This window comes from Camelus ferus, chromosome 5 (assembly GCF_009834535.1).
Source record: "Camelus ferus isolate YT-003-E chromosome 5, BCGSAC_Cfer_1.0, whole genome shotgun sequence".
Classification (NCBI taxonomy): Eukaryota; Metazoa; Chordata; class Mammalia; order Artiodactyla; family Camelidae; genus Camelus; species Camelus ferus.
Genome location: NC_045700.1, coordinates 29,282,954 through 29,295,176, shown reverse-complemented (window position 1 = coordinate 29,295,176; position 12,223 = coordinate 29,282,954). Strand labels below are relative to the sequence as shown.

Here is a 12,223-nt window from a genome sequence, read left to right as displayed (position 1 = left end):
AATCGAATCCAAGAAATCTGTCAGAAATACCTTTGTACTTAGATTGGACTCAGATTTACGCGTGGACAAATTACACAGTACTGACATCTCTGTGAGTTCTTAGTGAGTCTCAGACATGCATTGCATTATGGCAAATTGTACTTACCAAATAGCTCTACAATGCATTATTATTTTTTACAAAACTAATATGATTTCTGCAGCTCCTAAATTTGGTTTTACATATGCAAGTTGACTTGGTTAAATTGATCAAAATAACAGTTGAACATAAATTATCGCGCTTTGACTGAATTTTTTAAATTATTCATCAAAACCAACTGATAGGTAGACTCTGAGCTCTGTGAAAACTCAGTTTGTTACTCATCTATTTTCTGCCAATTTCTATTTCTTTATTTATCAAGTCCTAGTAGAAATCCCTTACTGAAAAATATCAGTTTTCAGACTTTCCCATTGCACTGGGTGCCACTGGAAAGTAGGTTTACTAATATTTTTTTCTTCTATCCAGAAATATGTCCTTTCATCTTTATTAGCATTTTGTTTAACAAGGGAAAAAACGAAGACAAAACCAAAAGTTCGTATGTGTGGTCATTAGGTGCATGTGGCTAGTGACTACTGAATTGGGCAGTGCAGATATAACACATTTTTATCATCACAGAAAGTTACATTGAACAGCAGTGGTTAGGGTATACTGTATTACTTTTTTTTTCTACCTAGAATTACCCATTGCAGTTGTGAGAGGAACAGTGAGATATAATCTTGGAACAGTTATAAACTGAATTCTCAATGTGAGTAAATATTAGCTTGAGTTTGTTTGTTGGTTTTGAGAAAGGGAAATATAAAATATCCAATTCAACTGCATTTCAAATGAAGGAGAATGTATATAGATTCTCTTGTAAAAAAAAATGGGACTTCAGTTCACATTATGGCTAATTAATGCCAAGAAACAAAAGTCAGGGGAGAGGTGTATGCAGTAAAGGAGGGACAGTGGGCAGGTTGGGAAGTTAAGTTCTCAAAGCTTAAGGGTCTCGCACTCATAGACCATCTGAGGAACCAGCGGAGGCCACGTCATTCTGAAGGTGGCAGGAAGAGAAGGAGACAGAAAGAACCTGTAAGAAAGAAGCTATTTGGGGGTAGATTCTGCTTGTGAGCTTCATAGTAAATTATTAGCTATTTTTCCTGCCCTTTGAAATTCAAAATGCATAGACCAAGCTCTCCAAGGATGCTGGTGTGCCCTCTCAGGAGAATGTTAATCTCAGGATTTCAGAGACTCCAGCCAGAGAAATGTAATCTCCTAGGGCACTTGCTGCAGGAGAATGAAATCGTGGGGAGACCTTGATCTATTTTGTAACTAATGTCTTCAGAGGGATTTTCAGAGACCAATGTAAATTGTGATATAAAAATATCTCACAGATTTCAGACACTCCTTAGAGAACACAGGACCATAACACAATGAATAGATTACACGGTGACATTAACAGAATCTTACCCTCTGTAAAATGTGTTATTTTGCCCCATATTGTTTCCCTTTTCATAATCTCTTCAGAATTTCAGTGTGGGTAGTTATTCAAATGGTTTACAGAACACATTGAGGCAAACATATTCCATATCTAGGTCACGGAGTGATTGTAGAAAATTCACTCCAGCGAAGCACAGCCAGGGAACTGTCAGCCACCCCAGTTCTGACTGTGAGCGGCCCATCCAGCAAGCAGGTCAACCCTCTTCGTCCCTGTGATCACCAGGAGCACTGCATGATATCCACTGGGGTGTGGGGGACCAAGAAGTAAATTATAGGCAAGTGGACAAAAGGCACTTGAAGAAATTGTGCAGAAAAATAAAGAAATAAAAGAGAGGGAAGAAGAAAGGGAGGGAGGGAGAGAGAGCCAGTGATAGAAAAGGAAATGCAAGTGGTGGGAAGACGTGACAAGTCCCCAGTAATCATCTTGTGCGCCAGTCAATGACGCCATGCTTGCTTTGTACATTTGTACATGGTTATTTGTCCAAGAAGCATTTACTGAGCATCTATTATGCCAAAGTCTCTGAGGGGCTGCAAAGACTTGTCAAGTTAACCAGAAAGTGCACCACTGAGGATGGCCTGGAATCGTCTCTTTATAATTTCAGGGCTGAATTACATTAGAAAGTCACGAGAAAAGCACAGACAGAGTTCATGGTTAAAATGAAAATCTCAGTGAAAGAACAACAGTAATCAAACGGCCCTTTTGAAATGTTTTAAGCCTAATGTTTCTCTTCACTCACTTCTAATTCTACCTTAAAATCTATCCTGGTTTCTCTCTCAAATTCTTAGCGGTCTTTCCACACTTTATATCAATTACTACTTTGACAGACCATAATAAAGAAGTCATTTTGGCTTTCCTTTAGCTGCTTGCTGCTTTATTATTAATCTTTTTTCTCTTGTTACACATAATATATTTCAATTTAAAGAGAACCAGCAACATACAGCAAATGCACCATTTTGACTTGAGCCTGAAGCTGAAGGTCATAATTTATTTTCATTTTTCACCTTTATTTGGGAATGATAAGGTAGCCACCTATTTCTGATTGTGAACTGGGAAAAATTTTTTTTTCTGTTTAAAAAAAAATCATAGAAACAGATTAAGAAAGCCCATGTGCAACATGGGCAAAGCGGAAAACTACACAGTACAAAACAAAATGAAACATATATCATAAAAATAAAAAATAAAAAAACTTATGATTCCCACACAAAAATCTGCACACACATATTTGTAGCAGCTTTACTCATAATTGCCAAAACCTGGAAACAACCAAGATGTCCTTCAGTCGGTGACTAAATAAATAAGCTGTGGCCCATCCAGACAATGGAATATTACTCAGCACTGGAAAGGAATAGCTATCAAGCCATGAAAAGACATGGAGGAACCTTAAATGCATATTACTAAGTTAAATAAGCCAATCGGAAAAAGTATAGACTGTATGACTCTAACTATGTGACATTCTGGAAAAGGCAGAATTATGGACATGGTAGAAAGATCAGTGGCTGTCAGGGGTAGCAGGGGTGGGGAGGGATAAATAGGCAGAGCACAGAGGATTTTTAGGGCAGTAAATGTATGATATTCTAATGATGAATATTCTAATATTAATTCATTAAAATTCTAATGATGGATATTATCATCATTATACATTTGTCCAAACCCATAAAATGCACAGCACCAAGAGTGAACCCTAATGTAAACTATGGACTCTGGGTGGTAATGACGTGTCAGTGTGGGTTGATCAGTTGTACCAGTGCACCACTCTGGAGATGTTGCCCATGGAGGGCTATGCATAAGTGGGGGCAGGGGTATATGGGAAATCTCTGTACTGTCCCCTCAATAATGCTGTAAACCTAAAGCTGCTCTAAAAAAAATAGTCCTAATAAAAAACCAAAAAAACTCCCAACTAACTAAATCAATAAAATTAGGTCTGATAAAAACAAACAAACAATGATTCTGCTTTGACCAAGTCTACCTAATCCTAACCCGTCTAGAACCTTGTGCCATGGAAAAGGTCTCCCCACTCAAGCAGCACCCACACATGACCCATGTGCCCTCCACCTTCTGCCACAGACGCACACAGGAGTGGACCCCACCACCAGGCTTTTCTTGTAACTACTCTTTCTGCCTTGCCAGGGCTTGGCAGCCTTACCTTTGGCATCCGAGGGCAGAGTTTGATTCTCCATAGTCTCAGCAGCAGAGAAGTAGCTCCATTACCGTAAAAATCACATACGGACACCGCTTCATAATCTCCATGGGCTTCAGAGTCTTTGTCACACTTCTTTCTGTCATCAGACCTTGGGGTGATGTGACTCTTCCAGGGGAAGCATTTGGGGACGGCTTCCACCCAGGCCTCCTGGCTCTGCTGTACGTGCACAACCTCTTTTTTTTTTTTTTCGTATTCAAGGTTTTATTCGCGTTTCAATCACTGCAGTAAAATCAGAAAAAGATGTGTAAGAGTTATAAAGGAGGAAAATTGTCACTTGTTTGCAGATGATACGACTGTTAACATAGAAAATACAAGGCAAACTAAATATAAATTACTAAAATTGCGATGAAGGCAATTGGCTGGATATCGCCAAGTGCACAAGTCTATTTTATACACCAGAAATACATTTTAAACAATTGTAAAATAGGGCCAATTTATAAGGCAACAAAAATAGCAAAGAAAAAAAATCCAGAAAGAAATCAAGATAGTAATAGAGAAAGTTAAAAAACTTATGAAAACCATCCAAAAAAATCTAATTAAATGATGGGTTTAATTTTGGTTCTTTTGCAAATTTTTGATCACTTCAATGCATTCTTAGTCTTAATGTACATTGAAGAGCAAAGCTCCCAAAGTAGGCAAATTAATATCCCAATGAATTGCTATTTGGAACAAAAAGCCGTACACAGCCTCTTGCATTAAGCAGTCCTGGATTAGGCTTGCTGGGGTCTTTGTTGCCAACCAGTATTTGACCCTGGGCTGATTTACTGGTGAGAATGGACATGCCAAAGAAAACTGTGGAAGGAGCCTTGTTGCTGCCCACAGTTTGCTCTCCCACTGAGAGGTGTCTTTTGCTCTTGATTCACAGTCACCAAAACCCATCACTGACTGATGCAGCAAGCACACCAGGGCAACCGACTCAACTCTGTACATGTGTCCTTTCCTTATCAGCATTGACCTCAGACTTGCAGGAAGCTCCTGAATTTCAAAATCAGATGAGCATTTAGGAGCTTGAATGAGGATAAGGTAAATGGCTTCAAGAAGAGGCTGTTATAGATTTTATATATATATATTTTTTTTTTCTTTTAGTTTTAAATTTTTAAAAAGATTTTCTTTTTTTTCCTTCTGTTTTTAACCTTATCTTTCTTTTTACTCTTTTTTTTGAGGAGGGGAATCAGGTTTCTTTCTTCCTTCCTTCCTGTCTTCCTTCCTTCCTTTCATCTTTCTTCTGCATGCTAAGCATGCAGTCTACCACTGAGATATACCCACCTCCCAACAGATAATATTTGAGTTGATAACAACATGAAGGTTAGAGGAATGAAAGTGAGTTGTTCATTGTACTATAAAAGGGGAAGGGAAGTTCAGGAAGGGAAGAACTGTTAAATATTGGTAAAGCAATTAAGCAAGGAAACCATTAGACTGAGGTGGTTCTAGTGCCTTGGCAGCCCAGTAAGGCAGAGAAATCCAGGTTGAAGTCAATTCCTACAAATGCCTCAAGGTTAAGAAGTCGAAACTTAAGAACAACCAATCACAGACAACTAGGCTTTCCCAAATAAGGCAAGTGCTTCGGTTACAGCCAATCAAATCATTTCCATACTTTGCTTCTGCGTCTGCTCCCTTGGTCCTCCCAGGAGAGTGCCCCTTACCACTTCTGGTTTGGTGCTGCACAATTCCAATCTATGTTAGATCAAGTAAACTCATAAGTTTTAATGTGCCTCAGTCTGTCTTTTAATAATATTAAGACAGAAAAATTAATGCTAAAAGGATAATGCTCTTTGGAATTACATAAAGATTAAATTGATTATTGAATTGAACCTCAAGAAATCATCCCCTCCCCCAAAGGACATTTTACTTTCAAGACTTTTCTGAATTGCTTTGAGATAATTAAAAGACAGTCAATTGTTCTTGTTGATAATGACACACAGCTTTCCTTGCATTGTTATCTTATAAGAATAAGTAAACTATAATGATTGGATCTATCTTCTTACTACTTTTTTCCCTTAAACCTCACTTTCTTCCAACTGAGACAACTATCATTCAAAGGTATCAGTGGTTTAAAAGTTGACTTTTCCTTTCTCCCTTTCACTTATTTTCTATGAATTTCTGCACATGAACTTAACACTGTTAGCATGGGCCTTGGAGCCAGACAGATCTCAACTGGACAGCTCCACCACTTATGAGGTGCATGATCGTGAATGAATTATGGAGATTTTCCCAGCCACGTTTTCCCCTAGTGGGCTTCATAGGGTAATGGGGAGAATTAAATAAGCTCATGCAAGTGAGAGTATGTCACTGTATGATTACACCTAGTACCTCGCCAGGCCCACAGTGGGCAGCCTATTTTCACATAGTCTCCCTCACCTTCTTTTAACATTCTCCTCATGTCTTCCCATTGCACCACAGAATCTAGGTTTTCCTCCTTTGAGCACTGCCCCCAAGACCGTTTCTCAAATGCTCTTCCTCTTTTTCACCCCTAGATATAGGTGAGCACCAGTGAGGTTTTCTTGGTGCTTCCTCACCCATGTTGGCAGCTCGAGGCACTACCTCAGATGCAAGGGTCCCATGTTGTACACCTTCACTTGGGAGCATCACTCCCAAGCTCTCAACCACATTTACCTCTGCTTGCTTGATATCTTTCTGTGGATGTCCAAACTTCACTTCAAACTCCACTCCACACTTCTAAAACTCTTGTCTCCTTACACAGTACTGCTGCTCCTTGAATCACCAAGAACCATGAATTTGCCTAAATCAGCTTCACCTCTTAGAGAAACATCTCTCCTAGCTTACATTGCATTTAATTGTCACACCTTCATTCACAAGATGATCATATGAAGAAAAAGTCTACAAATAACAAGTGTTGGAGAGGATGTGGAGAAAAGGGAACACCTGTGCACTGTTGGTGAGAGTGTAAATTGGTGCAGCCACTATGGAAAACAGTATGGAGTTTCTTCAAAAAGCTAAAACTAGAGCTACCATATGACCCAGCAATCCAGCTCCTGGGTATATATATCTGGAGAAAAACAAAAACATTCATTTAAAAAGAAGCATGCACCACAATATTTATGGCAGCACTATTTACAATAGTCAAGATTTGGAAACAACCTAAATGTCCATCAATAGACAAATGGATAAAGAAGATGTGGTATATATACACAATGGAATATTACTCAGCCATAAAAAGAATGAAATTCTACCATTTGCAGTAATGTGGATGGGCCTATATTATGCTTAGTGAAATAAATCAGACAGAGAAAGACAAATAGTATATGATAGCACTTATATGTGGAAATTAAATAATAAATAAGTAATAAAATACATGAATGCATATAGCAAAACAGAAACAGACTCACAGATAACAGAAAACAAACGTGTGGTTACCAGTGGGAAGAGGGAAGGGGGAAGGTAAGGTACAGTAGGGGATTGAGAGACACAAACTACAATGTATAAAAAAGATAAGCAACAAGGATATACTGTACAGCACAGGGAATTCTAGTCATTATTTTGTAGTAACTTTTAATGGAGTATAATCCATAAACACACTGGCTCACTAAGCTCTACACCTGAAACTAATATAATATTGTAAATCAACCATACTTCAATTAAAAAAAAACATTTCTTGTGATTATCTGCATTAATTTCTTTTTTTACAATGAACATTTATAGTTTTTAAAATTGGGGGTAAATCTTTTTAGTTTGAAAATAAAGGAGCAAAACCTAATCATTCTCATACATATGCTGAGGTGAAGTTAGGACATAAAGAGGTGGCCCAGAACGATCCTGGGGAGCGGTGCATTCAAAACCGGCTTCTAAACCTCAACATACTGAGTCACAAAGGGGTCGCCAAAGAAAAAAATAAATGTATTAAAGTTGAAAGACATAAAAGAGAGGCGGGCAACCGAAGAGGCTAGTAAATAAATACATATTTGGCACCAGCAGGGTAATGACACTTGTGAACGTCCAAAGTGCCTGGCCGGTGAGCTGTGGCTGTCCGCACCACTTTTACAAGTGGAGACCATCCCCTGATGCTCGGCTCACAGCCTCTAGCACAGCCTGGCCGCTTGTGAAATGCAAACACCCATGCGGCCTAAGGCTGCTGGGTCCAAGCTCTCCTGGGCCAGTAATTCCTGCAGTCTTTAGCCAAAGCAGCGCGCCAGTACATCGGCACAAATGAAGGCGCAATTTAAAAGCGTGTGCATGTGCCAGCATTTACAGGCATTTAGAAAGGACATTTGTAGAGAGCAAAATACTATTTTTTTTACCCAGTTTTGTTGGGCCTTAATTAAAGAGGCCTTTTCCCCCTTTTCTGCCACTTGGGCTGTGGGATTGCAGCCTCTCCCGGCTTGGCGAAGGATTTCATTGGCCCGCGGGCTAATTATGAAGGACTCACACTGTTCCCCAGCCTCCTGAAAGGCCGGAACAAAGGCTGCTGCTGGTAGATTGCAGTTCTGCCTCGATTGCAGAGGCTCAGGAGTAAGAGGAGAAGAAAAGCTTTTGAGTAGAAAAGGCTTTTGATGCTGTGAAAGAAATTAAGAACTAAAACAGAGGCCGAGGCGCTGCTGCACACAGCCCTCCACACAGACTCATTGTGTGCAGGAATAGGGTCAACAAAGTTCGTCTGATACTGAACTCCTCACACCACAGAGCCATCTATTAGCGCCTGTTTCCTGGGCTCTCCTTCGAAGCACATTCCCAATCAGACCGTCTGGTGCCGCGATAAACACAGATAAATATGAGCAGCATCATGCTTTCATCTGAACAATTAATGCATGATTTCCTTGTTGACTGTTTGCAAATACAGCACAAACGATTGTGTTTTCTTTTCTGGACCAAATGAAAATAAAGCTGTTAGGAAAAAAAAAATCACCATCATTATATTAACATCTCATTGTTGCACCCAAATTTCACTGCCTCTCTCTCCATATTCTAAAATAATTGCAGTTTAACCAAATAATGTGAGAAACGTGCAGACGTTCCCCCCCAGGGAAGAATGGAAGGCTTGCACACCAATGACTTTTTTAATAGCATGAATCAGCCACAAGCAACTAAAGCTAAAAATGCCCATTTGTCCTGAAATGTCTAGTCTTCATTTAGAAGGCTTCAAATGGAAGTCCTTTGTCTAATTCTATGATTTTGAAAATTGGGCATCTTTTTTCAGAGCTCTACTTCCAAATAACAATAATCATTCTTTGCTAAGCCCTTATATGCCAACTACCATGCTAAGTACGCTACACGCATGATCTCATTTAACTCTCAAAAATCTATGACTTGAGCACTATTATTATCTGCAGTTTGAGGAAACTGAGGCTCTGAGAGGCTAAACCTAAGAAGGGAGATACAGCTCTGAGGCTGGAGTAGGGATTTGAAATCACGGCTCTCTGTCTTCAGAATGTAAACTTTCAACCCTGAACCATTATGGTAGAATTTTAGTTTTAATGTGTGAGTAATGCAGAGTTACACATTCAGAAATTATGTAACCCACACTCTTCAATTTGCTGATAAGAAACCAACTTCAGGAAGTGGGAGGATTTACTCATGCTCATCCAGCTGATTTGGTGAATTGCAGTTTCCTGATTCCAAAGATCTTCTGCATAGGACAGTCCTCTCACTATAGCATGGATTAGAACCACATGGAGTTCTAGCAGATTTCTGCCTCCCACCCTCCAACCACAGTTTCTTATTCAGTTGGTCTGGATGGAGTTCCAGTATCTGCTTTCCTAACAAGTTCCCTGATGCTGCTGGTCTGGGAACCATACTTTGAGAACCACATTCCTAGGCTATCACACTGCTTCTCATGTAACTGGGAGGTAGAACCACTGATAAAGAGGATGATTACATTTTAGCCACAAAATAGTTGTAATTTTATTCAATTGAGATGCCACCTTGAATTTTGCATCCTTTTTATCCAGCTGATGGTCACATGTGCAATTTCGGGAAAGACTAAAACAAGGCAATCATTTACAGCAATGTGACTTCTAGCGCAAATATTTCCTGGAGATTTTTTCGAAGAGCTTTGGACTCATTTTCCTCTTTAAAAGATAAGCCCCAAAGCTAGAAGTTTTCCTGTATGCCTTAAGTTCTGTTCATAGTTCCCCTCAAGCCATTTCTAATACAGAGATTTGGATAACTCAGCCGTACAATTTATCTTTCAAAGATGCACGTACCACCTCACTGCTGTGCAGATGACTCAGCATTGAAATGTAATTTACCAAAATGATTATGATCTGGTAAGTGCGTGTCTTTTCTCGGGAAAATTGAAACATCTATCAGCCAGGGTACGCTTTTCTTATCCTCTTTCCCTAAATAATTTTCACCTATTCAACTCACAATCTGTGATTGCTCAACCTGTAAAATAATCCTTATTCAAATCTGCTCATTATCTGGGAAGAAAATGAACAACCTTGAAGGAAAACTTGATTAACTCCTTCTCTGTCCTACCAAACTTTTCATCCTGGTCACATCCCAGGTCTGTTTCATCAGAAGGCCAAATGACCAGACATCATCACCATCTATTTGCTGGTCACCACCCTGTACGTGGAAGTCAATTGAGATTGTCATTGGGCTGAACAGGTGGCCTCACTGCAATTGATGTCAGTTATCGTTTTTATCATCTGTTATTTTGGGATCTACTTGCTGCAAAAATGACAGGTTAAATAGGAGGAAACAGGTCTTTAAAGTGGGTAGAACTAAGTGATCTGAGGAAGTCTGGAAAATGTTTAAACAGAAAAAAATTATGAAGTGGTGGCAAGTGAACTTGGTTCCTTCTTAAATATGACAATTCTCAGACAGTCTTCCAAGCAGCCTTCTTTCCCTGTGAGCCAAAGGCATTTCCAGGCAATGATACCGTTATAGTGCGTGCTTGGAAGGATTCCAGCAGCTTCAAGGAGAATTCAAGGCTCCCACGGTTACTGTGATACTTGCATTAATGCAGTAACAGGACAAGAACAGGAAGCACTATAGCAACAATTATAATATAGCAAATGGACTTGGAGTGGCAGAGATAACCTGTAATTTAATGTTTTGCCCTTGCAGATGGAGAGTTTTAGTATCTGATGTTAACTGGTTTCCTAGCAATGATAGCAGGAAGCAACCAGTGGGATGAACATGGGGACAGAGACAGAATGCTGTAGAGCAGAGATGAAAAGTGGAGGACCTTGGACAGGACCAAGGAGCTATTACGCTGGTGGGGAATGATTGACAGTTGACTCTGACTATACATCAGAAATTTTATTCTTGGGCTGGTAGGTTTAAAAATGTGCTTCTGAAAGATGATTCTGCAAGTGCAGGGTTGACCTAGAACAATATAGCTAATAGCGCTGCAAATAATTTGTACTTTTGTAGGTCTTAGTTAATTCTCAGTAAGTTTACATAGTTTATTTCAATGCCCCATGTTCCATTTGCCCTATTAATCATTTGATAACCTTTATATAATCTCAAAATGAATAGCTCATTCACATGTTATTCAGGAGAGAAGTAGAACTCAGAGAAACTCAACTAATATTTATAGTAATGATCGGTGTTTGGTTTAGGCAATTTAGATGAATAGCACTTATATTTATGTCAGAAGTGATCATACAGTTCATTAAAATTTTTCCAGCATTTGAATACTCACATCAGGTTCTAGCAAAGTTGTAAAAAAGGTAAATTGATCATTGAGCTTTCCTATTTCCTGTATCAATGTCCTTTCATCTTTGTTTCTCTTCTCTGCCTTCTCTATGCTGTTAGTTGGCTGCTAATTTTTCACAGAGCAGGGGTTCACTCTGTTCCGCACACACTAGTTCTTGTGAGTGTTAATTGGTGATCAAAGAACAAAGAACCTCATGGTCAAGAAAACTTGGGAAATGCTGGATACCAAATTCTACCCTTGGAAAGTCACAATACCTATTAGCACATTAAAGGCTCTGAAAGGTCCTGCAATAAGAAAGAAACCTCTCTAATTTTGTTTAATAGTTAAACAAGCCTATTTGAGCCTGGCTAGACTTTCTTCTTGGCACATCTCTTAACACATCCTGGAAAAAAATGTCCTTAACCCCAAGCTGGGACGTGTAAGTGTTAGCAAAATTTCAAGTTATAACCATCTCTGGGCTCTATATTTTAGGAGGGAACTTTGAAACGCCTACTTAACGCAAAGGATGTACGCTGTGACAAATGGTAAAGTCATTACACGTCTGTTCATGAAGATGAACTTGCAAAAAAAATACAGGAAAATTTATAAAACCACGAGACAGAAGCCATTGTTTAATACTGATTTCAAGACAATGTGACCCATGTATTACCCTTCCCAAACCAGGCAACAAACAAACAAGAATGGACAGACACACACAAACCACACGCACGCACGCACGCATGCAGAGCACAAATGGTGCATAATTTGCTGTTGACTCATTTCCATTTATCCTGAGTGTTTGCCCAGAATGTTGTGGGTTTGAGACACAAACAGAGCTTGATTTCAAATCCTGGTTGTGCTACTTACTTACTAGTCGACTGACCTTGGGCAACAGAGTGAACTTCTGTT

At 39.3% G+C, this 12,223-nt stretch overlaps 1 long non-coding RNA gene across 1 annotated transcript in view; it reads right to left on the bottom strand.

The window, feature by feature from the left end:
• Window positions 1-12,223, bottom strand: part of LOC106728943 — a 345,556-nt gene that overhangs the window by 62,020 nt on the left and 271,313 nt on the right. Inside the window, exon 9 of the long non-coding RNA XR_001365214.2 lies at window positions 3,658-3,933. This is a non-coding gene — a long non-coding RNA (uncharacterized LOC106728943). The remainder of the gene's footprint in view (window positions 1-3,657; window positions 3,934-12,223) is intronic.